At 44.4% G+C, this 27,947-nt stretch overlaps 6 non-coding genes and 4 pseudogenes across 6 annotated transcripts; all 10 read left to right on the forward strand.

Annotated features, from left to right (window-relative positions):
• Positions 1 to 532: 532 nt before the first annotated feature.
• Positions 533 to 641, forward strand: LOC122334971 (annotated as a pseudogene).
• Positions 642 to 3,383: 2,742 nt separating this feature from the next.
• LOC122334984 lies at positions 3,384 to 3,502 on the forward strand. The gene has a single exon (XR_006248871.1). It is a non-coding gene; the product is annotated as a 5S ribosomal RNA (ribosomal RNA).
• Positions 3,503 to 6,267: 2,765 nt separating this feature from the next.
• Positions 6,268 to 6,386, forward strand: LOC122334968. The gene has a single exon (XR_006248865.1). It is a non-coding gene; the product is annotated as a 5S ribosomal RNA (ribosomal RNA).
• Positions 6,387 to 7,781: 1,395 nt separating this feature from the next.
• On the forward strand, positions 7,782 to 7,899 carry LOC122334969. Its single transcript, XR_006248866.1, has one exon. It is a non-coding gene; the product is annotated as a 5S ribosomal RNA (ribosomal RNA).
• Positions 7,900 to 10,672: 2,773 nt separating this feature from the next.
• On the forward strand, positions 10,673 to 10,780 carry LOC122334976 (annotated as a pseudogene).
• A 2,773-nt stretch (positions 10,781 to 13,553) lies between these two features.
• Positions 13,554 to 13,672, forward strand: LOC122334975 (annotated as a pseudogene).
• A 2,760-nt stretch (positions 13,673 to 16,432) lies between these two features.
• On the forward strand, positions 16,433 to 16,551 carry LOC122334979. Its single transcript, XR_006248868.1, has one exon. It is a non-coding gene; the product is annotated as a 5S ribosomal RNA (ribosomal RNA).
• Positions 16,552 to 19,319: 2,768 nt separating this feature from the next.
• On the forward strand, positions 19,320 to 19,428 carry LOC122334972 (annotated as a pseudogene).
• Positions 19,429 to 22,208: 2,780 nt separating this feature from the next.
• Positions 22,209 to 22,327, forward strand: LOC122334983. The gene has a single exon (XR_006248870.1). It is a non-coding gene; the product is annotated as a 5S ribosomal RNA (ribosomal RNA).
• A 2,757-nt stretch (positions 22,328 to 25,084) lies between these two features.
• Positions 25,085 to 25,202, forward strand: LOC122334985. Its single transcript, XR_006248872.1, has one exon. It is a non-coding gene; the product is annotated as a 5S ribosomal RNA (ribosomal RNA).
• The last annotated feature ends 2,745 nt before the right edge of the window (positions 25,203 to 27,947 follow it).

The raw sequence follows: 27,947 nt of genomic DNA on the forward strand, positions 1-27,947 counted from the left end.
GGTGATCGCTCCCAACGACGCTTCTTTGTTCGCGTCGGCGGCAAGCTGACGCCAGCTGAAAATGGAGTGTTCATCGTGGTGTTGTACATTACTGAGCACCTGTGCCCGAATTGTATAGCGTTGAGTGCTTTGACAGGATATGGTTGAATGTAAATAAAGGTGCCTGATTAATTTGATATCGTTGGAGAAATAGACTTGGCGCTTACTTGCACTCAGTGTGGCTCGTGAAAGGCCAGCGATGTTTGTCTTCCAAACTGAATTAAAGTGAGTTGATTTATTAAGGAAGGAAGGTACTTAGCGTAGGGACGAAGGCGTGAAAAAGAAGGGGTAGTACTGACGTGCTGTTTTGGCGTGGTGAGGGGACGCGACCGCCATACCCGGCCAAGTTTGCTTTGGTGGGCGCCTTTTTCTCGGGCAGACAATGTCGAAGAGTTGCAGAAGACATGAAAAGAGTGGAGTGGAAAAGCTGGTGTGCGTCTTTGGCCTGCTGCCGGTGCCTTCTTTAAATAGCTCGCATTCGCGGGCTGCTTTCGCTTACGGCCATACCACCCTGAGCACGCCCGATCTCGGAAGCTAAGCAGGGGCGGGCCTGGTTAGTACTTGGATGGGAGACCGCCTGGGAATACCAGGTGCTGTAAGCTTTTGCTTTTCCTTCACCAGTCAGCGAGCGCTCTTCTCCAGGGGCCGACTCTTTTGGCTCGCTCCTTTACCCTTTACATTTGCTGCTGCTTTGCTTTGCCCTTCTCTGTGCCGCCTTTCTGCTTCGTCGCTGTGACGGAGGACAGCTCAACGTCGTCATTCTTGCTTTCTCCTCCAGGGAGCGATAGACAGACCTTCTCTCTCTCTTCAGCGACCTCTTTAGAGCTGCACGTTCCTTTGCAACTCGGGCCCTTCTCTTCGACTTGAGAGGTTGCCAGTCTTGTTTGTCAGTCCAACCGCTTGAATGCAAACTGCACCGGGGAAAAAATAAATAAATAAACAAATGATTTAAGAAATTCAAGAATCAACCAAGAGCTAATTATTTATTCGCTTAAAGAAATCCTAGGCACGCCGCTTTAAGTCCTTCGACATTAGGCCCCCATTTGTTTCTCTCGGGTGCCTGACTACAAAATCCGTATTTGCCTTTTCCTGCGCCAGAATCCTCAAATAAGATCCACCACATCCACTCTCCTGTAAATTTCAGCTCTGACCCTAATCAAACGACCTGAACATGCTGATCCATGTCTTCAGGATCAACGATTCGTTGAACTCAATTGGTCTATGTTTGCATTGTTTAATAATTGATTCCGCTTTTATTTCATTTTACTTGTTGTAGTTTTTAGTTTTTTTTTTTACTTTTAGTTTGTTTGACACGTGATCACTCGAACGGGTGTTTCTTTATTCATGTCAGTGGGTGTTTTTATTGATTTATTTAGTTTTTACGATTGCTAAACAGGTGTCAAAGGTTTTATTTAATTTTGTTCGTGTGAAAGAACTTTTAGAAGTTTTAGTTTGTTTGCCAGGTGATCGCCCGAACGACGCTTTCTTTGTTCATGTCGATGGGTGTTTTGATCGCTTTAGCTGGAAATGGAGTGTTCATCGTGGTGGTTGTACATTACTGACACTCTGTGCTCCGAATTGTATAGCGTTGAGTGCTTTGCATTTACATTTACATTTAGTCATTTAGCAGACGCCTTTATCCAAAGCGACGTACAAATGAGGTAGGCATATAGAAGCAAATTAATATCAGCAAAAGGGCAGTAGTGCATAAGTGCTTTGAGTGGGTCTTGTCTTACCTAACGCAGACACAAGGCTTTTTTTTTTTTTTTTTTTTTTTTTTTTTTTTAAAAGGATAGGAAGGAGCAGGAGAAGAAGAAGAAGAAGAGAGTGCTATCAATGTTGGGTCAAGTGCAAAAGAAAAAGATGAGTTTTGAGTTGGTTTTTGAAGACTGCTAGTGACTCTGCTGCCCTAGTGGTAATGGGCAGATCGCTCCACCAGCGAGGAACAGACCAGGTGAAGGTGCGCAAGAGTGATTTTGCACCTTTTGTGAAGGCACTGCAAGACGCCTTTCGCTTGCAGAGCGTAGGCACCTGGAGGGAACATATGATTCAATTAGTGAGTGTAAGTACGAGGGAGCGGAGCCTGTGATTGTCCTGTAGGCCAGCATCAGGATTTGAATTTGATGCGGGCATCTATAGGAAGCCAGTGTAAACTAATGAAGAGGGGTGTGACGTGGCCCTCCTTGGTTCTTGAAGACCACCCTAGCCGCTGCATTCTGGACCATCTGAAGAGGTCTGGTTGTAGAGGCTGGGAGGCCAGCAAGGAGGGCGTTGCAGTAATCCAGTCTGCTCAGGACTAGTGCCTGGACGAGGATCTGTGTAGCGTGTTCTGATAAGTATGGTCTGATTTTCCTGCCCGCTTAAGTCCTTCTCGACATTAGGCCCCCATTTGTTTCCTCTCGGGGTGCCTGACTACAAAATCCGTGATTTGCCTTTTCCCTGCGCCAGGAATCCTCAAATAAGATCCACCACATCCACTCTCCTGTAAATTTCAGCTCTGACCCTAATCAAACGACCTGAACATGCTGATCCATGTCTTCAGGATCAACGATTCGTTGAACTCAATTGGTCTATGTTTGCATTGTTTAATAATTGATTCCGCTTTTTATTTCATTTTACTTGTTGTAGTTTTTAGTTTTTTTTTTACTTTTAGTTTGTTTGACACGTGATCACTCCGAACGGTGTTTCTTTATTCATGTCAGTGGGTGTTTTTATTGATTTATTTAGTTTTTACGATTGCTAAACAGGTGTCAAAGGTTTTATTTAATTTTGTTCGTGTGAAAGAACTTTTAGAAGTTTTAGTTTGTTTGCCAGGTGATCGCCCCGACGACGCTTTCTTTGTTCATGTCGATGGGTGTTTTGATCGCTTTTAGCTGGAAATGGAGTGTTCATCGTGGTGGTTGTACATTACTGACACTCTGTGCTCCGAATTGTATAGCGTTGAGTGCTTTGACAGGATATGGTTGAAATGTAAATAAAGGTGCCTGATTAATTTGATATCGTTGAGAAATAGACTTGCGCTTACTTGCACTCAGTGTGGCTCGCAGCGTCAGCGATGTTTGTCTTCCAACTGAATTAAAGTGAGTTGATTTATTAAGGAAGGAAGGCATTGATGTAGGGACGAAGGCGTGAAAAAGAAGGGGAAATGGACGTGTTGTTTTGGCGTGGTGAGGGGGCGGCGTAACGCCGCGCTCCGCCAAGTTTGCCGGTGGGGCGCTTTTTTCTCGGGCAGACAATGTCGAAGAGTTGCAGAAGACATGAAAAGAGTGGAGTGGAAAAGCTGGTGTGCGTCTTTGGCCTGCTGCCGGTGCCTTCTTTAAATAGCTCGCATTCGCGGGCTGCTTTCTTACGGCCATACCACCCTGAGCACGCCCGATCTCGTCCGATCTCGGAAGCTAAGCAGGGGCGGGCCTGGTTAGTACTTGGATGGGAGACCGCCTGGGAATACCAGGTGCTGTAAGCTTTGCTTTTCCTTCACCAGTCAGCGAGCGCTCTTCTCCAGGGGCCGACTCTTTTGGCTCGCCTTTACCCTTTACATTTGCTGCTGCTTTGCTTTGCCCTTCTCTGTGCCGCCTTTCTGCTTCGTCGCTGTGACGGAGGACAGCTCAACGTCGTCATTCTTGCTTTCTCCTCCAGGGAGCGATAGACAGACCTTCTCTCTCTCTACAGCGACCTCTTTAGAGCTGCACGTTCCTTGCAACTCGGGCCCTTCTCTTCGACTTGAGAGGTTGCCAGTCTTGTTTGTCAGTCCAACCGCTTGAATGCAAACTGCACCGGGAAAAATAAATAAATAAACAAATGATTTAAGAAATTCAAGAATCAACCAAAGAGCTAATTATTTATTCGCTTAAAGAAATCCTAGCACGGCCGCTTTAAGTCCTTCGACATTAGGCCCCCATTTGTTTCTCTCGGGTGCCTGACTACAAAATCCGTGATTTGCCTTTTTCCTGCGCCAGAATCCTCAAATAAGATCCACCACATCCACTCTCCTGTAAATTTCAGCTCTGACCCTAATCAAACGACCTGAACATGCTGATCCATGTCTTCAGGATCAACGATTCGTTGAACTCAATTGGTCTATGTTTGCATTGTTTAATAATTGATTCCGCTTTTTATTTCATTTTACTTGTTGTAGTTTTTAGTTTTTTTTTTTAGTTTGTTTGACACGTGATCACTCCGAACGGTGTTTCTTTATTCATGTCAGTGGGTGTTTTTATTGATTTATTTAGTTTTTACGATTGCTAAACAGGTGTCAAAGGTTTTATTTAATTTTGTTCGTGTGAAAGAACTTTTAGAAGTTTTAGTTTGTTTGCCAGGTGATCGCCCCGAACGACGCTTTTTGTTCATGTCGATGGGTGTTTTGATCGCCTTTAGCTGGAAATGGAGTGTTCATCGTGGTGGTTGTACATTACTGACACTCTGTGCTCCGAATTGTATAGCGTTGAGTGCTTTGCATTTACATTTACATTTAGTCATTTAGCAGACGCTTTATCCAAAGCGACGACAAATGAGGTAGGCATATAGAAGCAAATTAATATCAGCAAAAGGGCAGTAGTGCATAAGTGCTTTGAGTGGGTCTTGTCTTACCTAACGCAGACACAAGGCTTTTTTTTTTTTTTTTTTTTTTTTTTTTTTTTGGACGTTTTTTTTAAACAATAAAAGGATAGGAAGGAGCAGGAGAAGAAGAAGAAGAAGAGAGTGCTATCAATGTTGGGTCAAGTGCAAACGAAAAAGATGAGTTTTGAGTTGGTTTTTGAAGACTGCTAGTGACTCTGCTGCCCTAGTGGTAATGGGCAGATCGCTCCACCAGCGAGGAACAGACCAGGTGAAGGTGCGCAAGAGTGATTTTGCACCTTTTGTGAAGGCACTGCAAGACGCCTTTCGCTTGCAGAGCGTAGGCACCTGGAGGGAACATATGATTCAATTAGTGAGTGTAAGTACGAGGGAGCGGAGCCTGTGATTGTCCTGTAGGCCAGCATCAGGGATTTGAATTTGATGCGGGCATCTATAGGAAGCCAGTGTAAACTAATGAAGAGGGGTGACGTGGGCCCTCCTTGTTCGCTGAAGACCACCCTAGCCGCTGCATTCTGGACCATCTGAAGAGGTCTGGTTGTAGAGGCTGGGAGGCCAGCAAGGAGGGCGTTGCAGTAATCCAGTCTGCTCAGGACTAGTGCCTGGACGAGGATCTGTGTAGCGTGTTCTGATAAGTATGGTCTGATTTTCCTGCCGCTTTAAGTCCTTCTCACATTAGGCCCCCATTTGTTTCCTCTCGGGTGCCTGACTACAAAATCCGTGATTTGCCTTTTCCTGCGCCAGAATCCTCAAATAAGATCCACCACATCCACTCTCCTGTAAATTTCAGCTCTGACCCTAATCAAACGACCTGAACATGCTGATCCATGTCTTCAGGATCAACGATTCGCTGAACTCAATTGGTCTATGTTTGCATTGTTTAATAATTGATTCCGCTTTTTATTTCATTTTACTTGTTGTAGTTTTTAGTTTTTTTTTTTTACTTTTAGTTTGTTTGACACGTGATCACTCCGAACGGTGTTTCTTTATTCATGTCAGTGGGTGTTTTTATTGATTTATTTAGTTTTTACGATTGCTAAACAGGTGTCAAAGGTTTTATTTAATTTTGTTCGTGTGAAAGAACTTTTAGAAGTTTTAGTTTGTTTGCCAGGTGATCGCCCCGAACGACGCTTTCTTTGTTCATGTCGATGGGTGTTTTGATCGCTTTTAGCTGGAAATGGAGTGTTCATCGTGGTGGTTGTACATTACTGACACTCTGTGCTCCGAATTGTATAGCGTTGAGTGCTTTGACAGGATATGGTTGAAATGTAAATAAAGGTGCCTGACTTTAGCAGACGCCTTAATTTGATATCGTTGAGAAATAGACTTGCGTTTACTTGCACTCAGTGTGGCTCGCAGCGTCAGCGATGTTTGTCTTCCAACTGAATTAATGTGAGTTGATTTATTAAGGAAGGAAGGAATTGATGTAGGGACGAAGGCGTGAAAAAGAAGGGGAAATGGACGTGTTGTTTTGGCGTGGTGAGGGGCGGCGTAACGCCGCGCCCGCCAAGTTTGCCGGTGGGGCGGCTTTTTCTCGGGCAGACAATGTCGAAGAGTTGCAGAAGACATGAAAAGAGTGGAGTGGAAAAGCTGGTGTGCGTCTTTGGCCTGCTGCCGGTGCCTTCTTTAAATAGCTCGCATTCGCGGGCCGCTTTCGCTTACGGCCATACCACCCTGAGCACGCCCGATCTCGTCCGATCTCGGAAGCTAAGCAGGGGCGGGCCTGGTTAGTACTTGGATGGGAGACCGCCTGGGAATACCAGGTGCTGTAAGCTTTTGCTTTTCCTTCACCAGTCAGCGAGCGCTCTTCTCCAGGGGCCGACTCTTTTGGCTCGCTTCCTTTACCCTTTTACATTTGCTGCTGCTTTGCTTTGCCCTTCTCTGTGTGCCGCCTTTCTGCTTCGTCGCTGCTGACGGAGGACAGCTCAACGTCGTCATTCTTGCTTTCTCCTCCAGGGAGCGATAGACAGACCTTCTCTCTCTCTCTACAGCGACCTCTTTAGAGCTGCACGTTCCTTTGCAACTCGGGCCCTTCTCTTCGACTTGAGAGGTTGCCAGTCTTGTTTGTCAGTCCAACCGCTTGAATGCAAACTGCACCGGGAAAAAATAAATAAATAAACAAATGATTTAAGAAATTCAAGAATCAACCAAAGAGCTAATTATTTATTCGCTTAAAGAAATCCTAGGCACGGCCGCTTTAAGTCCTTCGACATTAGGCCCCCATTTGTTTCTCTCGGGTGCCTGACTACAAAATCCGATTTGCCTTTTCCTGCGCCAGAATCCTCAAATAAGATCCACCACATCCACTCTCCTGTAAATTTCAGCTCTGACCCTAATCAAACGACCTGAACATGCTGATCCATGTCTTCAGGATCAACGATTCGCTGAACTCAATTGGTCTATGTTTGCATTGTTTAATAATTGATTCCGCTTTTATTTCATTTTACTTGTTGTAGTTTTTAGTTTTTTTTTTTTTTACTTTTAGTTTGTTTGACACGTGATCACTCCGAACGGTGTTTCTTTATTCATGTCAGTGGGTGTTTTTATTGATTTATTTAGTTTTTACGATTGCTAAACAGGTGTCAAAGGTTTTATTTAATTTTGTTCGTGTGAAAGAACTTTTAGAAGTTTTAGTTTGTTTGCCAGGTGATCGCCCCAACGACGCTTTCTTTGTTCATGTCGATGGGTGTTTTGATCGCTTTAGCTGGAAATGGAGTGTTCATCGTGGTGGTTGTACATTACTGACACTCTGTGCTCCGAATTGTATAGCGTTGAGTGCTTTGACAGGATATGGTTGAAATGTAAATAAAGGTGCCTGATTAATTTGATATCGTTGAGAAATAGACTTGCGCTTACTTGCACTCAGTGTGGCTCGCAGCGTCAGCGATGTTTGTCTTCCAACTGAATTAATGTGAGTTGATTTATTAAGGAAGGAAGGCATTGATGTAGGGACGAAGGCGTGAAAAAGAAGGGGAAATGGACGTGTTGTTTTGGCGTGGTGAGGGGCGGCGTAACGCCGCGCCCGCCAAGTTTGCCGGTGGGGCGCCTTTTCTCGGGCAGACAATGTCGAAGAGTTGCAGAAGACATGAAAAGAGTGGAGGGAAAAGCTGGTGTGCGTCTTTGGCCTGCTGCCGGTGCCTTCTTTAAATAGCTCGATTCGCGGGCTGCTTTGTTACGGCCATACCACCCTGAGCACGCCCGATCTCGTCCGATCTCGGAAGCTAAGCAGGGGCGGGCCTGGTTAGTACTTGATGGGAGACCGCCTGGGAATACCAGGTGCTGTAAGCTTTTGCTTTTCCTTCACCAGTCAGCGAGCGCTCTTCTCCAGGGGCCGACTCTTTTGGCTCGCCTTTTACCCTTTTACATTTGCTGCTGCTTTGCTTTGCCCTTCTCTGTGCCGCCTTTCTGCTTCGTCGCTGTGACGGAGGACAGCTCAACGTCGTCATTCTTGCTTTCTCCTCCAGGAGCGATAGACAGACCTTCTCTCTCTCTCTCTTCAGCGACCTCTTTAGAGCTGCACGTTCCTTTGCAACTCGGGCCCTTCTCTTCGACTTGAGAGGTTGCCAGTCTTGTTTGTCAGTCCAACCGCTTGAATGCAAACTGCACCGGGAAAAATAAATAAATAAACAAATGATTTAAGAAATTCAAGAATCAACCAAGAGCTAATTATTTATTCGCTTAAAGAAATCCTAGGCACGCCGCTTTAAGTCCTTCTCGACATTAGGCCCCCATTTGTTTCCTCTCGGGTGCCTGACTACAAAATCTGTGATTTGCCTTTTCCTGCGCCAGGAATCCTCAAATAAGATCCACCACATCCACTCTCCTGTAAATTTCAGCTCTGACCCTAATCAAACGACCTGAACATGCTGATCCATGTCTTCAGGATCAACGATTCGCTGAACTCAATTGGTCTATGTTTGCATTGTTTAATAATTGATTCCGCTTTTATTTCATTTTACTTGTTGTAGTTTTTAGTTTTTTTTTTTTTTTTACTTTTAGTTTGTTTGACACGTGATCACTCCGAACGGTGTTTCTTTATTCATGTCAGTGGGTGTTTTTATTGATTTATTTAGTTTTTACGATTGCTAAACAGGTGTCAAAGGTTTTATTTAATTTTGTTCGTGTGAAAGAACTTTTAGAAGTTTTAGTTTGTTTGCCAGGTGATCGCCCCGAACGACGCTTTCTTTGTTCATGTCGATGGGTGTTTTGATCGCTTTTAGCTGGAAATGGAGTGTTCATCGTGGTGGTTGTACATTACTGACACTCTGTGCTCCGAATTGTATAGCGTTGAGTGCTTTGCATTTACATTTACATTTAGTCATTTAGCAGACGCCTTTATCCAAAGCGACGACAAATGAGGTAGGCATATAGAAGCAAATTAATATCAGCAAAAGGGCAGTAGTGCATAAGTGCTTTGAGTGGGGTCTTGTCTTACCTAACGATGTAGACACAAGGCTTTTTTTTTTTTTTTTTTTTTTTTTTTTTTTGGCGTTTTGAAACAATAAAAGGATAGGAAGGAGCAGGAGAAGAAGAAGAAGAAGAGAGTGCTATCAATGTTGGGTCATGCAAACGAAAAAGATGAGTTTTGAGTTGGTTTTTTGAAGACTGCTAGTGACTCTGCTGCCCTAGTGGTAATGGGCAGATCGCTCCACCAGCGAGGAACAGACCAGGTGAAGGTGCGCAAGAGTGATTTTGCACCTTTTTGTGAAGGCACTGCAAGACGCCTTTCGCTTGCAGAGCGTCACCACCTGGAGGGAACATATGATTCAATTAGTGAGTGTACCCTACGAGGGAGCGGAGCCTGTGATTTGTCCTGTAGGCCAGCATCAGGGATTTGAATTTGATGCGGGACATCTATAGGAAGCCAGTGTAAACTAATGAAGAGGGGTGTGACGTGGGCCCTCCTTGGTTCAGCGAAGACCACCCTAGCCGCTGCATTCTGGACCATCTGAAGAGGTCTGGTTGTAGAGGCTGGGAGGCCAGCAAGGAGGGCGCACCAGTAATCCAGTCTGCTCAGGACTAGTGCCTGACGAGGATCTGTGTAGCGTGTTCTGATAAGTATGGTCTGATTTTCCTGCCGCTTTAAGTCCTTCGACATTAGGCCCCCATTTGTTTCTCTCGGGGTGCCTGACTACAAAATCTGTGATTTGCCTTTTCCTGCGCCAGGAATCCTCAAATAAGATCCACCACATCCACTCTCCTGTAAATTTCAGCTCTGACCCTAATCAAACGACCTGAACATGCTGATCCATGTCTTCAGGATCAACGATTCGCTGAACTCAATTGGTCTATGTTTGCATTGTTTAATAATTGATTCCGCTTTTTATTTCATTTTACTTGTTGTAGTTTTTAGTTTTTTTTTTTACTTTTAGTTTGTTTGACACGTGATCACTCCGAACGGTGTTTCTTTATTCATGTCAGTGGGTGTTTTTATTGATTTATTTAGTTTTTACGATTTCTAAACAGGTGTCAAAGGTTTTATTTAATTTTGTTCGTGTGAAAGAACTTTTAGAAGTTTTAGTTTGTTTGCCAGGTGATCGCCCCGAACGACGCTTTGTTCATGTCGATGGGTGTTTTGATCGCTTTTAGCTGGAAATGGAGTGTTCATCGTGGTGGTTGTACATTACTGACACTCTGTGCTCCGAATTGTATAGCGTTGAGTGCTTTGACAGGATATGGTTGAAATGTAAATAAAGGTGCCTGATTAATTTGATATCGTTGAGAAATAGACTTGCGCTTACTTGCACTCAGTGTGGCTCGCAGCGTCAGCGATGTTTGTCTTCCAACTGAATTAATGTGAGTTGATTTATTAAGGAAGGAAGGCATTGATGTAGGGACGAAGGCGTGAAAAAGAAGGGGAAATGGACGTGTTGTTTTGGCGTGGTGAGGGACGGCGTAAACGCCGCGCTCCGCCAAGTTTGCCGGTGGGGCGCTTTTTCTCGGGCAGACAATGTCGAAGAGTTGCAGAAGACATGAAAAGAGTGGAGTGGAAAAGCTGGTGTGCGTCTTTGGCCTGCTGCCGGTGCCTTCTTTAAATAGCTCGCATTCGCGGGCTGCTTTCGCTTACGGCCATACCACCCTGAGCACGCCCGATCTCGGAAGCTAAGCAGGGGCGGGCCTGGTTAGTACTTGATGGGAGACCGCCTGGGAATACCAGGTGCTGTAAGCTTTGCTTTTCCTTCACCAGTCAGCGAGCGCTCTTCTCCAGGGGCCGACTCTTTTGGCTCGCCCTTTACCCTTTTACATTTGCTGCTGCTTTGCTTTGCCCTTCTCTCTGTGCCGCCTTTCTGCTTCGTCGCTGTGACGGAGGACAGCTCAACGTCGTCATTCTTGCTTTCTCCTCCAGGGAGCGATAGACAGACCTTCTCTCTCTCTCAGCGACTCTCTTTAGAGCTGCACGTTCCTTTGCAACTCGGGCCCTTCTCTTCGACTTGAGAGGTTGCCAGTCTTGTTTGTCAGTCCAACCGCTTGAATGCAAACTGCACCGGGAAAAATAAATAAATAAACAAATGATTTAAGAAATTCAAGAATCAACCAAAGAGCTAATTATTTATTCGCTTAAAGAAATCCTAGGCACGGCCGCTTTAAGTCCTTCGACATTAGGCCCCCATTTGTTTCCTCTCGGGTGCCTGACTACAAAATCCGTGATTTGCCTTTTTCCTGCGCCAGAATCCTCAAATAAGATCCACCACATCCACTCTCCTGTAAATTTCAGCTCTGACCCTAATCAAACGACCTGAACATGCTGATCCATGTCTTCAGGATCAACGATTCGCTGAACTCAATTGGTCTATGTTTGCATTGTTTAATAATTGATTCCGCTTTTATTTCATTTTACTTGTTGTAGTTTTTAGTTTTTTTTTTTTACTTTTAGTTTGTTTGACACGTGATCACTCCGAACGGTGTTTCTTTATTCATGTCAGTGGGTGTTTTTATTGATTTATTTAGTTTTTACGATTGCTAAACAGGTGTCAAAGGTTTTATTTAATTTTGTTCGTGTGAAAGAACTTTTAGAAGTTTTAGTTTGTTTGCCAGGTGATCGCCCCAACGACGCTTTCTTTGTTCATGTCGATGGGTGTTTTGATCGCTTTTAGCTGGAAATGGAGTGTTCATCGTGGTGGTTGTACATTACTGACACTCTGTGCTCCGAATTGTATAGCGTTGAGTGCTTTGCATTTACATTTACATTTAGTCATTTAGCAGACGCTTTATCCAAAGCGACGCATACAAATGAGGTAGGCATATAGAAGCAAATTAATATCAGCAAAAGGGCAGTAGTGCATAAGTGTTTTGAGTGGGGTCTTGTCTTACCTAACGCAGACACAAGGCTTTTTTTTTTTTTTTTTTTTTTTTTTTTTTTTTTTTTTTTTTTTTAACAATAAAAAGGATAGGAAGGAGCAGGAGAAGAAGAAGAAGAAGAGAGTGCTATCAATGTTGGGTCAAGTGCAAACGAAAAAGATGAGTTTTGAGTTGGTTTTTGAAGACTGCTAGTGACTCTGCTGCCCTAGTGGTAATGGGCAGATCGCTCCACCAGCGAGGAAACAGACCAGGTGAAGGTGCGCAAGAGTGATTTTGCACCTTTTTGTGAAGGCACTGCAAGACGCCTTTCGTTTGCAGAGCGTAGGCACCTGGAGGGAACATATGATTCAATTAGTGAGTGTAAGTACGAGGGAGCGGAGCCTGTGATTGTCCTGTAGGCCAGCATCAGGGATTTGAATTTGATGCGGGCATCTATAGGAAGCCAGTGTAAACTAATGAAGAGGGGTGTGACGTGGGCCCTCCTTGGTTCGTTGAAGACCACCCTAGCCGCTGCATTCTGGACCATCTGAAGAGGTCTGGTTGTAGAGGCTGGGAGGCCAGCAAGGAGGGCGTTGCAGTAATCCAGTCTGCTCAGGACTAGTGCCTGGACGAGGATCTGTGTAGCGTGTTCTGATAAGTATGGTCTGATTTTCCTGCCGCTTTAAGTCCTTCGACATTAGGCCCCCATTTGTTTCTCTCGGGTGCCTGACTACAAAATCCGTGATTTGCCTTTTCCCTGCGCTCAGGAATCCTCAAATAAGATCCACCACATCCACTCTCCTGTAAATTTCAGCTCTGACCCTAATCAAACGACCTGAACATGCTGATCCATGTCTTCAGGATCAACGATTCGTTGAACTCAATTGGTCTATGTTTGCATTGTTTAATAATTGATTCCGCTTTTTATTTCATTTTACTTGTTGTAGTTTTTAGTTTTTTTTTTTTTTACTTTTAGTTTGTTTGACACGTGATCACTCCGAACGGTGTTTCTTTATTCATGTCAGTGGGTGTTTTTATTGATTTATTTAGTTTTTACGATTGCTAAACAGGTGTCAAAGGTTTTATTTAATTTTGTTCGTGTGAAAGAACTTTTAGAAGTTTTAGTTTGTTTGCCAGGTGATCGCCCCAACGACGCTTTCTTTGTTCATGTCGATGGGTGTTTTGATCGCTTTTAGCTGGAAATGGAGTGTTCATCGTGGTGGTTGTACATTACTGACACTCTGTGCTCCGAATTGTATAGCGTTGAGTGCTTTGACAGGATATGGTTGAAATGTAAATAAAGGTGCCTGATTAATTTGATATCGTTGAGAAATAGACTTGCGCTTACTTGCACTCAGTGTGGCTCGCAGCGTCAGCGATGTTTGTCTTCCAACTGAATTAATGTGAGTTGATTTATTAAGGAAGGAAGGCATTGATGTAGGGACGAAGGCGTGAAAAGAAGGGGAAATGGACGTGTTGTTTTGGCGTGAGAGGGCGGCGTAACGCCGCGCCCCGCCAAGTTTGCCGGTGGGGCGCCTTTTTCTCGGGCAGACAATGTCGAAGAGTTGCAGAAGACATGAAAAGAGTGGAGGGAAAAGCTGGTGTGCGTCTTTGGCCTGCTGCCGGTGCCTTCTTTAAATAGCTCGCATTCGCGGGCTGCTTTCGCTTACGGCCATACCACCCCCTGAGCACGCCCGATCTCGTCCGATCTCGGAAGCTAAGCAGGGGCGGCCTGGTTAGTACTTGATGGGAGACCGCCTGGGAATACCAGGTGCTGTAAGCTTTGCTTTTCCTTCACCAGTCAGCGAGCGCTCTTCTCCAGGGGCCGACTCTTTTGGCTCGCCTTTTTACCTTTTACATTTGCTGCTGCTTTGCTTTGCCCTTCTCTGTGCCGCCTTTCTGCTTCGTCGCTGTGACGGAGGACAGCTCAACGTCGTCATTCTTGCTTTCTCCTCCAGGGAGCGATAGACAGACCTTCTCTCTCTCTCAGCGACTCTTTAGAGCTGCACGTTCCTTTGCAACTCGGGCCCTTCTTCGACTTGAGAGGTTGCCAGTCTTGTTTGTCAGTCCAACCGCTTGAATGCAAACTGCACCGGGAAAAATAAATAAATAAACAAATGATTTAAGAAATTCAAGAATCAACCAAGAGCTAATTATTTATTCGCTTAAAGAAATCCTAGGCACGGCCGCTTTAAGTCCTTCGACATTAGGCCCCCATTTGTTTCTCTCGGGTGCCTGACTACAAAATCCGTGATTTGCCTTTTCCCCGCCAGAATCCTCAAATAAGATCCACCACATCCACTCTCCTGTAAATTTCAGCTCTGACCCTAATCAAACGACCTGAACATGCTGATCCATGTCTTCAGGATCAACGATTCGTTGAACTCAATTGGTCTATGTTTGCATTGTTTAATAATTGATTCCGCTTTTATTTCATTTTACTTGTTGTAGTTTTTAGTTTTTTTTTTTTACTTTTAGTTTGTTTGACACGTGATCACTCCGAACGGTGTTTCTTTATTCATGTCAGTGGGTGTGTTTTTATTGATTTATTTAGTTTTTACGATTGCTAAACAGGTGTCAAAGGTTTTATTTAATTTTGTTCGTGTGAAAGAACTTTTAGAAGTTTTAGTTTGTTTGCCAGGTGATCGCCCCGAACGACGCTTTCTTTGTTCATGTCGATGGGTGTTTTGATCGCTTTTAGCTGGAAATGGAGTGTTCATCGTGGTGGTTGTACATTACTGACACTCTGTGCTCCGAATTGTATAGCGTTGAGTGCTTTGCATTTACATTTACATTTAGTCATTTAGCAGACGCTTTATCCAAAGCGACGCGACAAATGAGGTAGGCATATAGAAGCAAATTAATATCAGCAAAAGGGCAGTAGTGCATAAGTGCTCTTGAGTGGGGTCTTGTCTTACCTAACGCAGACACAAGGCTTTTTTTTTTTTTTTTTTTTTTTTTTTTTTTTTTTTTAAATAAAAGGATAGGAAGGAGCAGGAGAAGAAGAAGAAGAAGAGAGTGCTATCAATGTTGGGTCAAGTGCAAACGAAAAAGATGAGTTTTGAGTTGGTTTTTGAAGACTGCTAGTGACTCTGCTGCCCTAGTGGTAATGGGCAGATCGCTCCACCAGCGAGGAACAGACCAGGTGAAGGTGCGCAAGAGTGATTTTGCACCTTTTTGTGAAGGCACTGCAAGACGCCTTCGTTGCAGCAGAGCGTAGGCACCTGGAGGGGAACATATGATTCAATTAGTGAGTGTAAGTACGAGGAGCGGAGCCTGTGATTGTCCTGTAGGCCAGCATCAGGGATTTGAATTTGATGCGGCATCTATAGGAAGCCAGTGTAAACTAATGAAGAGGGGTGTGACGTGGGCCCTCCTTGGTTCGCTGAAGACCACCCTAGCCGCTGCATTCTGGACCATCTGAAGAGGTCTGGTTGTAGAGGCTGGGAGGCCAGCAAGGAGGGCGCTTGCAGTAATCCAGTCTGCTCAGGACTAGTGCCTGGACGAGGATCTGTGTAGCGTGTTCTGATAAGTATGGTCTGATTTTCCTGCCGCTTTAAGTCCTTCTCGACATTAGGCCCCCATTTGTTTCTCTCTCGGGTGCCTGACTACAAAATCCGTGATTTGCCTTTTCCCTGCGCCAGGAATCCTCAAATAAGATCCACCACATCCACTCTCCTGTAAATTTCAGCTCTGACCCTAATCAAACGACCTGAACATGCTGATCCATGTCTTCAGGATCAACGATTCGCTGAACTCAATTGGTCTATGTTTGCATTGTTTAATAATTGATTCCGCTTTTTATTTCATTTTACTTGTTGTAGTTTTTAGTTTTTTTTTTACTTTTAGTTTGTTTGACACGTGATCACTCCGAACGGTGTTTCTTTATTCATGTCAGTGGGTGTTTTTATTGATTTATTTAGTTTTTACGATTGCTAAACAGGTGTCAAAGGTTTTATTTAATTTTGTTCGTGTGAAAGAACTTTTTAGAAGTTTTAGTTTGTTTGCCAGGTGATCGCCCCGAACGACGCTTTCTTTGTTCATGTCGATGGGTGTTTTGATCGCTTTAGCTGGAAATGGAGTGTTCATCGTGGTGGTTGTACATTACTGACACTCTGTGCTCCGAATTGTATAGCGTTGAGTGCTTTGACAGGATATGGTTGAAATGTAAATAAAGGTGCCTGATTAATTTGATATCGTTGAGAAATAGACTTGCGCTTTACTTGCACTCAGTGTGGCTCGCAGCGTCAGCGATGTTTGTCTTCCAACTGAATTAAAGTGAGTTGATTTATTAAGGAAGGAAGGCATTGATGTAGGGACGAAGGCGTGAAAAAGAAGGGGAAATGGACGTGTTGTTTTGGCGTGGTGAGGGGCGGCGTAAACGCCGCGCCCGCCAAGTTTGCCGGTGGGGCGCCTTTTTCTCGGGCAGACAATGTCGAAGAGTTGCAGAAGACATGAAAAGAGTGGAGTGGAAAAGCTGGTGTGCGTCTTTGGCCTGCTGCCGGTGCCTTCTTTAAATAGCTCGCATTCGCGGGCTGCTTTCGCTTACGGCCATACCACCCTGAGCACGCCCGATCTCGTCCGATCTCGGAAGCTAAGCAGGGGCGGGCCTGGTTAGTACTTGGATGGGAGACCGCCTGGGAATACCAGGTGCTGTAAGCTTTTTGCTTTTCCTTCACCAGTCAGCGAGCGCTCTTCTCCAGGGGCCGACTCTTTTGGCTCGCCTTTTACCCTTTTACATTTGCTGCTGCTTTGCTTTGCCCTTCTCTGTGCCGCCTTTCTGCTTCGTCGCTGTGACGGAGGACAGCTCAACGTCGTCATTCTTGCTTTCTCCTCCAGGGAGCGATAGACAGACCTTCTCTCTCTCTCTACAGCGACCTCTTTAGAGCTGCACGTTCCTTTGCAACTCGGGCCCTTCTTTCGACTTGAGAGGTTGCCAGTCTTGTTTGTCAGTCCAACCGCTTGAATGCAAACTGCACCGGGAAAAAATAAATAAATAAACAAATGATTTAAGAAATTCAAGAATCAACCAAGAGCTAATTATTTATTCGCTTAAAGAAATCCTAGGCACGGCCGCTTTAAGTCCTTCGACATTAGGCCCCATTTGTTTCCTCTCGGGTGCCTGACTACAAAATCCGTGATTTGCCTTTTTCCTGCGCCAGAATCCTCAAATAAGATCCACCACATCCACTCTCCTGTAAATTTCAGCTCTGACCCTAATCAAACGACCTGAACATGCTGATCCATGTCTTCAGGATCAACGATTCGCTGAACTCAATTGGTCTATGTTTGCATTGTTTAATAATTGATTCCGCTTTTTATTTCATTTTACTTGTTGTAGTTTTTAGTTTTTTTTACTTTTAGTTTGTTTGACACACGTGATCACTCCGAACGGTGTTTCTTTATTCATGTCAGTGGGTGTTTTTATTGATTTATTTAGTTTTTACGATTGCTAAACAGGTGTCAAAGGTTTTATTTAATTTTGTTCGTGTGAAAGAACTTTTAGAAGTTTTAGTTTGTTTGCCAGGTGATCGCCCCGAACGACGCTTTCTTTGTTCATGTCGATGGGTGTTTTGATCGCTTTTAGCTGGAAATGGAGTGTTCATCGTGGTGGTTGTACATTACTGACACTCTGTGCTCCGAATTGTATAGCGTTGAGTGCTTTGCATTTACATTTACATTTAGTCATTTAGCAGACGCCTTTATCCAAAGCGACGATAAATGAGGTAGGTAGGCATATAGAAGCAAATTAATATCAGCAAAAGGGCAGTAGTGCATAAGTGTTTTTGAGTGGGGTCTTGTCTTACCTAACGCAGACACAAGGCTTTTTTTTTTTTTTTTTTTTTTTTTTTTTTTTTTTTAATAATAAAAGGATAGGAAGGAGCAGGAGAAGAAGAAGAAGAAGAGAGTGCTATCAATGTTGGGTCAAGTGCAAACGAAAAAGATGAGTTTTGAGTTGGTTTTTGAAGACTGCTAGTGACTCTGCTGCCCTAGTGGTAATGGGCAGATCGCTCCACCAGCGAGGAACAGACCAGGTGAAGGTGCGCAAGAGTGATTTTGCACCTTTTTGTGAAGGCACTGCAAGACGCCTTTCTTGCAGAGCGTAGGCACCTGGAGGGAAACATATGATTCAATTAGTGAGTGTAAGTACGAGGAGCGGAGCCTGTGATTGTCCTGTAGGCCAGCATCAGGATTTGAATTTGATGCGGCATCTATAGGAAGCCAGTGTAAACTAATGAAGAGGGGTGTGACGTGGGCCCTCCTTGGTTCTGCTGAAGACCACCCTAGCCGCTGCATTCTGGACCATCTGAAGAGGTCTGGTTGTAGAGGCTGGGAGGCCAGCAAGGAGGGCGTTGCAGTAATCCAGTCTGCTCAGGACTAGTGCCTGGACGAGGATCTGTGTAGCGTGTTCTGATAAGTATGGTCTGATTTTCCTGCCGCTTTAAGTCCTTCCTTCGACATTAGGCCCCCATTTGTTTCCTCTCGGGGTGCCTGACTACAAAATCAGTGATTTGCCTTTTCCCGCGCCAGAATCCTCAAATAAGATCCACCACATCCACTCTCCTGTAAATTTCAGCTCTGACCCTAATCAAACGACCTGAACATGCTGATCCATGTCTTCAGGATCAACGATTCGTTGAACTCAATTGGTCTATGTTTGCATTGTTTAATAATTGATTCCGCTTTTTATTTCATTTTACTTGTTGTAGTTTTTAGTTTTTTTTTTTTACTTTAGTTTGTTTGACACGTGATCACTCCGAACGGTGTTTCTTTATTCATGTCAGTGGGTGTTTTTATTGATTTATTTAGTTTTTACGATTGCTAAACAGGTGTCAAAGGTTTTATTTAATTTTGTTCGTGTGAAAGAACTTTTAGAAGTTTTAGTTTGTTTGCCAGGTGATCGCCCCAACGACGCTTTCTTTGTTCATGTCGATGGGTGTTTTGATCGCTTTTAGCTGGAAATGGAGTGTTCATCGTGGTGGTTGTACATTACTGACACTCTGTGCTCCGAATTGTATAGCGTTGAGTGCTTTGACAGGATATGGTTGAAATGTAAATAAAGGTGCCTGATTAATTTGATATCGTTGAGAAATAGACTTGCGCTTACTTGCACTCAGTGTGGCTCGCAGCGTCAGCGATGTTTGTCTTCCAACTGAATTAATGTGAGTTGATTTATTAAGGAAGGAAGGCATTGATGTAGGGACGAAGGCGTGAAAAAGAAGGGGAAATGGACGTGTTGTTTTGGCGTGGTGAGGGGCGGCGTAAACGCCGCGCTCCGGCCAAGTTTGCCGGTGGGGCGCCTTTTTCTCGGGCAGACAATGTCGAAGAGTTGCAGAAGACATGAAAAGAGTGGAGTGGAAAAGCTGGTGTGCGTCTTTGGCCTGCTGCCGGTGCCTTCTTTAAATAGCTCGCATTCGCGGGCTGCTTTCGCTTACGGCCATACCACCCTGAGCACGCCCGATCTCGGAAGCTAAGCAGGGGCGGGCCTGGTTAGTACTTGGATGGGAGACCGCCTGGGAATACCAGGTGCTGTAAGCTTTTGCTTTTCCTTCACCAGTCAGCGAGCGCTCTTCTCCAGGGGCCGACTCTTTTGGCTCGCTCCTTTACCCTTTTACATTTGCTGCTGCTTTGCTTTGCCCTTCTCTGTGCCGCCTTTCTGCTTCGTCGCTGTGACGGAGGACAGCTCAACGTCGTCATTCTTGCTTTCTCCTCCAGGGAGCGATAGACAGACCTTCTCTCTCTCTCTTCAGCGACTCTCTTTAGAGCTGCACGTTCTTTGCAACTCGGGCCCTTCTCTTCGACTTGAGAGGTTGCCAGTCTTGTTTGTCAGTCCAACCGCTTGAATGCAAACTGCACCGGGGAAAAAATAAATAAATAAACAAATGATTTAAGAAATTCAAGAATCAACCAAAGAGCTAATTATTTATTCGTTTAAAGAAATCCTAGGCACGGCCGCTTTAAGTCCTTCGACATTAGGCCCCCATTTGTTTCCTCTCGGGTGCCTGACTACAAAATCCGTGATTTGCCTTTTCCTGCGCGCCAGGAATCCTCAAATAAGATCCACCACATCCACTCTCCTGTAAATTTCAGCTCTGACCCTAATCAAACGACCTGAAACATGCTGATCCATGTCTTCAGGATCAACGATTCGTTGAACTCAATTGGTCTATGTTTGCATTGTTTAATAATTGATTCCGCTTTTTATTTCATTTTACTTGTTGTAGTTTTTAGTTTTTTTTTTTTACTTTTAGTTTGTTTGACACGTGATCACTCCGAACGGTGTTTCTTTATTCATGTCAGTGGGTGTTTTTTATTGATTTATTTAGTTTTTACGATTGCTAAACAGGTGTCAAAGGTTTTATTTAATTTTGTTCGTGTGAAAGAACTTTTAGAAGTTTTAGTTTGTTTGCCAGGTGATCGCCCCGAACGACGCTTTTTGTTCATGTCGATGGGTGTTTTGATCGCCTTTAGCTGGAAATGGAGTGTTCATCGTGGTGGTTGTACATTACTGACACTCTGTGCTCCGAATTGTATAGCGTTGAGTGCTTTGCATTTACATTTACATTTAGTCATTTAGCAGACGCCTTTATCCAAAGCGACGCATAAATGAGGTAGGTATATAGAAGCAAATTAATATCAGCAAAAGGGCAGTAGTGCATAAGTGCTCTTGAGTGGGGTCTTGTCTTACCTAACGCAGACACAAGGCTTTTTTTTTTTTTTTTTTTTTTTTTTTTTTTTTTTTTTTTTTTTTACAATAAAAGGATAGGAAGGAGCAGGAGAAGAAGAAGAAGAAGAGAGTGCTATCAATGTTGGGTCAAGTGCAAACGAAAAAGATGAGTTTTGAGTTGGTTTTTGAAGACTGCTAGTGACTCTGCTGCCCTAGTGGTAATGGGCAGATCGTTCCACCAGCGAGGAACAGACCAGGTGAAGGTGCGCAAGAGTGATTTTGCACCTTTTTGTGAAGGCACTGCAAGACGCCTTCGCTTTGCAGAGCGTGAGGCACCTGGAGGGAACATATGATTCAATTAGTGAGTGTAAGTACGAGGGAGCGGAGCCTGTGATTGTCCTGTAGGCCAGCATCAGGGATTTGAATTTGATGCGGGCATCTATAGGAAGCCAGTGTAAACTAATGAAGAGGGGTGTGACGTGGGCCCTCCTTGGTTCGTTGAAGACCACCCTAGCCGCTGCATTCTGGACCATCTGAAGAGGTCTGGTTGTAGAGGCTGGGAGGCCAGCAAGGAGGGCGTTGCAGTAATCCAGTCTGCTCAGGACTAGTGCCTGGACGAGGATCTGTGTAGCGTGTTCTGATAAGTATGGTCTGATTTTCCTGCCGCTTTAAGTCCTTCGACATTAGGCCCCCATTTGTTTCCTCTCGGGTGCCTGACTACAAAACCGTGATTTGCCTTTTCCCCGCGCCAGGAATCCTCAAATAAGATCCACCACATCCACTCTCCTGTAAATTTCAGCTCTGACCCTAATCAAACGACCTGAACATGCTGATCCATGTCTTCAGGATCAACGATTCGTTGAACTCAATTGGTCTATGTTTGCATTGTTTAATAATTGATTCCGCTTTTTATTTCATTTTACTTGTTGTAGTTTTAGTTTTTTTTTTTACTTTTAGTTTGTTTGACACGTGATCACTCCGAACGGTGTTTCTTTATTCATGTCAGTGGGTGTTTTTATTGATTTATTTAGTTTTTACGATTGCTAAACAGGTGTCAAAGGTTTTATTTAATTTTGTTCGTGTGGAAAGAACTTTTAGAAGTTTTAGTTTGTTTGCCAGGTGATCGCCCCGAACGACGCTTTCTTTGTTCATGTCGATGGGTGTTTTGATCGCTTTTAGCTGGAAATGGAGTGTTCATCGTGGTGGTTGTACATTACTGACACTCTGTGCTCCGAATTGTATAGCGTTGAGTGCTTTGACAGGATATGGTTGAAATGTAAATAAAGGTGCCTGATTAATTTGATATCGTTGAGAAATAGACTTGCGCTTTACTTGCACTCAGTGTGGCTCGCAGCGTCAGCGATGTTTGTCTTCCAACTGAATTAATGTGAGTTGATTTATTAAGGAAGGAAGGCATTGATGTAGGGACGAAGGCGTGAAAAAGAAGGGGAAATGGACGTGTTGTTTTGGCGTGGTGAGGGGCGGCGTAACGCCGCGCCCGCCAAGTTTGCCGGTGGGGCGCCTTTTTCTCGGGCAGACAATGTCGAAGAGTTGCAGAAGACATGAAAAGAGTGGAGTGGAAAAGCTGGTGTGCGTCTTTGGCCTGCTGCCGGTGCCTTCTTTAAATAGCTCGCATTCGCGGGCTGCTTTCGCTTACGGCCATACCACCCTGAGCACGCCCGATCTCGTCCGATCTCGGAAGCTAAGCAGGGGCGGGCCTGGTTAGTACTTGGATGGGAGACCGCCTGGGAATACCAGGTGCTGTAAGCTTTTGCTTTTCCTTCACCAGTCAGCGAGCGCTCTTCTCCAGGGGCCGACTCTTTTGGCTCGCCTCCTTTACCCTTTTACACATTTGCTGCTGCTTTGCTTTGCCCTTCTCTGTGCCGCTTTTTTCTGCTTCGTCGCTGTGACGGAGGACAGCTCAACGTCGTCATTCTTGCTTTCTCCTCCAGGGAGCGATAGACAGACCTTCTCTCTCTCTCTTCAGCGACCTCTTTAGAGCTGCACGTTCCTTTGCAACTCGGGCCCTTCTCTTCGACTTGAGAGGTTGCCAGTCTTGTTTGTCAGTCCAACCGCTTGAATGCAAACTGCACCGGGGAAAAAATAAATAAATAAACAAATGATTTAAGAAATTCAAGAATCAACCAAGAGCTAATTATTTATTCGCTTAAAGAAATCCTAGGCACGGCCGCTTTAAGTCCTTCGACATTAGGCCCCCATTTGTTTCCTCTCGGGTGCCTGACTACAAAATCTGTGATTTGCCTTTTCCTGCGCCAGAATCCTCAAATAAGATCCACCACATCCACTCTCCTGTAAATTTCAGCTCTGACCCTAATCAAACGACCTGAACATGCTGATCCATGTCTTCAGGATCAACGATTCGCTGAACTCAATTGGTCTATGTTTGCATTGTTTAATAATTGATTCCGCTTTTATTTCATTTTACTTGTTGTAGTTTTTAGTTTTTTTTTTTTTTTAGTTTGTTTGACACGTGATCACTCCGAACGGTGTTTCTTTATTCATGTCAGTGGGTGTTTTTTATTGATTTATTTAGTTTTTACGATTGCTAAACAGGTGTCAAAGGTTTTATTTAATTTTGTTCGTGTGAAAGAACTTTTAGAAGTTTTAGTTTGTTTGCCAGGTGATCGCCCGAACGACGCTTTGTTCATGTCGATGGGTGTTTTGATCGCTTTTAGCTGGAAATGGAGTGTTCATCGTGGTGGTTGTACATTACTGACACTCTGTGCTCCGAATTGTATAGCGTTGAGTGCTTTGCATTTACATTTACATTTAGTCATTTAGCAGACGCCTTTATCCAAAGCGACGTACAAATGAGGTAGGCATATAGAAGCAAATTAATATCAGCAAAAGGGCAGTAGTGCATAAGTGCTCTTGAGTGGGGTCTTGTCTTACCTAACGCAGACACAAGGCTTTTTTTTTTTTTTTTTTTTTTTTTTTTTTTAAAACAATAAAAGGATAGGAAGGAGCAGGAGAAGAAGAAGAAGAAGAGAGTGCTATCAATGTTGGGTCAAGTGCAAACGAAAAAGATGAGTTTTGAGTTGGTTTTTGAAGACTGCTAGTGACTCTGCTGCCCTAGTGGTAATGGGCAGATCGCTCCACCAGCGAGGAACAGACCAGGTGAAGGTGCGCAAGAGTGATTTTGCACCTTTGTGAAGGCACTGCAAGACGCCTTTCGCTTGCAGAGCGTAGGCACCTGGAGGGAACATATGATTCAATTAGTGAGTGTAAGTACGAGGAGCGGAGCCTGTGATTGTCCTGTAGGCCAGCATCAGGGATTTGAATTTGATGCGGCATCTATAGGAAGCCAGTGTAAACTAATGAAGAGGGGTGTGACGTGGGCCCTCCTTGGTTCGTTGAAGACCACCCTAGCCGCTGCATTCTGACCATCTGAAGAGGTCTGGTTGTAGAGGCTGGGAGGCCAGCAAGGAGGGCGCGTTGCAGTAATCCAGTCTGCTCAGGACTAGTGCCTGGACGAGGATCTGTGTAGCGTGTTCTGATAAGTATGGTCTGATTTTCCTGCCGCTTTAAGTCCTTCGACATTAGGCCCCCATTTGTTTCCTCTCGGGTGCCTGACTACAAAATCCGTATTTGCCTTTTCCCTGCGCCAGGAATCCTCAAATAAGATCCACCACATCCACTCTCCTGTAAATTTCAGCTCTGACCCTAATCAAACGACCTGAACATGCTGATCCATGTCTTCAGGATCAACGATTCGTTGAACTCAATTGGTCTATGTTTGCATTGTTTAATAATTGATTCCGCTTTTATTTCATTTTACTTGTTGTAGTTTTTAGTTTTTTTTTTTTTACTTTTAGTTTGTTTGACACGTGATCACTCCGAACGGTGTTTCTTTATTCATGTCAGTGGGTGTTTTTATTGATTTATTTAGTTTTTACGATTGCTAAACAGGTGTCAAAGGTTTTATTTAATTTTGTTCGTGTGAAAGAACTTTTAGAAGTTTTAGTTTGTTTGCCAGGTGATCGCTCCAACGACGCTTCTTTGTTCATGTCGATGGGTGTTTTGATCGCTTTTAGCTGGAAATGGAGTGTTCATCGTGGTGGTTGTACATTACTGACACTCTGTGCTCCGAATTGTATAGCGTTGAGTGCTTTGACAGGATATGGTTGAAATGTAAATAAAGGTGCCTGATTAATTTGATATCGTTGAGAAATAGACTTGCGCTTACTTGCACTCAGTGTGGCTCGCAGCGTCAGCGATGTTTGTCTTCCAACTGAATTAATGTGAGTTGATTTATTAAGGAAGGAAGGCATTGATGTAGGGACGAAGGCGTGAAAAAGAAGGGGAAATGGACGTGTTGTTTTGGCGTGGTGAGGGGCGGCGTAACGCCGCGCTCCGCCAAGTTTGCCGGTGGGGCGCCTTTTTCTCGGGCAGACAATGTCGAAGAGTTGCAGAAGACATGAAAAGAGTGGAGTGGAAAAGCTGGTGTGCGTCTTTGGCCTGCTGCCGGTGCCTTCTTTAAATAGCTCGCATTCGCGGGCTGCTTTCGCTTACGGCCATACCACCCTGAGCACGCCCGATCTCGTCCGATCTCGGAAGCTAAGCAGGGGCGGGCCTGGTTAGTACTTGATGGGAGACCGCCTGGGAATACCAGGTGCTGTAAGCTTTGCTTTTCCTTCACCAGTCAGCGAGCGCTCTTCTCCAGGGGCCGACTCTTTTTGGCTCGCTCCTTTACCCTTTTACATTTGCTGCTGCTTTGCTTTGCCCTTCTCTGTGCCGCCTTTCTGCTTCGTCGCTGTGACGGAGGACAGCTCAACGTCGTCATTCTTGCTTTCTCCTCCAGGGAGCGATAGACAGACCTTCTCTCTCTCTCTACAGCGACCTCTTTAGAGCTGCACGTTCCTTTGCAACTCGGGCCCTTCTTCTTCGACTTGAGAGGTTGCCAGTCTTGTTTGTCAGTCCAACCGCTTGAATGCAAACTGCACCGGGAAAAAATAAATAAATAAACAAATGATTTAAGAAATTCAAGAATCAACCAAAGAGCTAATTATTTATTCGCTTAAAGAAATCCTAGGCACGGCCGCTTTAAGTCCTTCGACATTAGGCCCCCATTTGTTTCCTCTCGGGTGCCTGACTACAAAATCCGTATTTGCCTTTTCCTGCGCCAGGAATCCTCAAATAAGATCCACCACATCCACTCTCCTGTAAATTTCAGCTCTGACCCTAATCAAACGACCTGAACATGCTGATCCATGTCTTCAGGATCAACGATTCGCTGAACTCAATTGGTCTATGTTTGCATTGTTTAATAATTGATTCCGCTTTTTATTTCATTTTACTTGTTGTAGTTTTTAGTTTTTTTTACTTTTAGTTTGTTTGACACGTGATCACTCCGAACGGTGTTTCTTTATTCATGTCAGTGGGTGTTTTTATTGATTTATTTAGTTTTTACGATTGCTAAACAGGTGTCAAAGGTTTTATTTAATTTTGTTCGTGTGAAAGAACTTTTAGAAGTTTTAGTTTGTTTGCCAGGTGATCGCCCCGAACGACGCTTTCTTTGTTCATGTCGATGGGTGTTTTGATCGCTTTTAGCTGGAAATGGAGTGTTCATCGTGGTGGTTGTACATTACTGACACTCTGTGCTCGAATTGTATAGCGTTGAGTGCTTTGCATTTACATTTACATTTAGTCATTTAGCAGACGCTTTATCCAAAGCGACGACAAATGAGGTAGGCATATAGAAGCAAATTAATATCAGCAAAAGGGCAGTAGTGCATAAGTGCTCTTGAGTGGGTCTTGTCTTACCTAACGCAGACACAAGGCTTTTTTTTTTTTTTTTTTTTTTTTTTTTTTTTTTAAACAATAAAAGGATAGGAAGGAGCAGGAGAAGAAGAAGAAGAAGAGGAAGAGAGTGCTATCAATGTTGGGTCAAGTGCAAACGAAAAAGATGAGTTTTGAGTTGGTTTTTGAAGACTGCTAGTGACTCTGCTGCCCTAGTGGTAATGGGCAGATCGCTCCACCAGCGAGGAACAGACCAGGTGAAGGTGCGCAAGAGTGATTTTGCACCTTTTTGTGAAGGCACTGCAAGACGCCTTCGCTTGCAGAGCGTAGGCACCTGGAGGGAACATATGATTCAATTAGTGAGTGTAAGTACGAGGGAGCGGAGCCTGTGATTGTCCTGTAGGCCAGCATCAGGGATTTGAATTTGATGCGGGCATCTATAGGAAGCCAGTGTAAACTAATGAAGAGGGGTGTGACGTGGGCCCTCCTTGGTTCGTGCTGAAGACCACCCTAGCCGCTGCATTCTGGACCATCTGAAGAGGTCTGGTTGTAGAGGCTGGGAGGCCAGCAAGGAGGGCGTTGCAGTAATCCAGTCTGCTCAGGACTAGTGCCTGGACGAGGATCTGTGTAGCGTGTTCTGATAAGTATGGTCTGATTTTCCTGCCGCTTTAAGTCCTTCGACATTAGGCCCCCATTTGTTTCCTCTCGGGTGCCTGACTACAAAATCTGTGATTGCCTTTTCCTGCGCCAGGAATCCTCAAATAAGATCCACCACATCCACTCTCCTGTAAATTTCAGCTCTGACCCTAATCAAACGACCTGAACATGCTGATCCATGTCTTCAGGATCAACGATTCGTTGAACTCAATTGGTCTATGTTTGCATTGTTTAATAATTGATTCCGCTTTTATTTCATTTTACTTGTTGTAGTTTTTAGTTTTTTTTTTACTTTTAGTTTGTTTGACACGTGATCACTCCGAACGGTGTTTCTTTATTCATGTCAGTGGGTGTTTTTATTGATTTATTTAGTTTTTACGATTGCTAAACAGGTGTCAAAGGTTTTATTTAATTTTGTTCGTGTGAAAGAACTTTTAGAAGTTTTAGTTTGTTTGCCAGGTGATCGCCCCGAACGACGCTTTCTTTGTTCATGTCGATGGGTGTTTTGATCGCTTTTAGCTGGAAATGGAGTGTTCATCGTGGTGGTTGTACATTACTGACACTCTGTGCTCCGAATTGTATAGCGTTGAGTGCTTTGACAGGATATGGTTGAAATGTAAATAAAGGTGCCTGATTAATTTGATATCGTTGAGAAATAGACTTGCGCTTTACTTGCACTCAGTGTGGCTCGCAGCGTCAGCGATGTTTGTCTTCCAACTGAATTAATGTGAGTTGATTTATTAAGGAAGGAAGGCATTGATGTAGGGACGAAGGCGTGAAAAAGAAGGGGAAATGGACGTGTTGTTTTGGCGTGGTGAGGGGCGGCGTAAACGCCGCGCCCGCCAAGTTTGCCGGTGGGGCGCCTTTTTCTCGGGCAGACAATGTCGAAGAGTTGCAGAAGACATGAAAAGAGTGGAGTGGAAAAGCTGGTGTGCGTCTTTGGCCTGCTGCCGGTGCCTTCTTTAAATAGCTC

Source organism: Puntigrus tetrazona, unplaced genomic scaffold (genome assembly GCF_018831695.1).
Source record: "Puntigrus tetrazona isolate hp1 unplaced genomic scaffold, ASM1883169v1 S000000691, whole genome shotgun sequence".
NCBI lineage: Eukaryota > Metazoa > Chordata > Actinopteri > Cypriniformes > Cyprinidae > Puntigrus > Puntigrus tetrazona.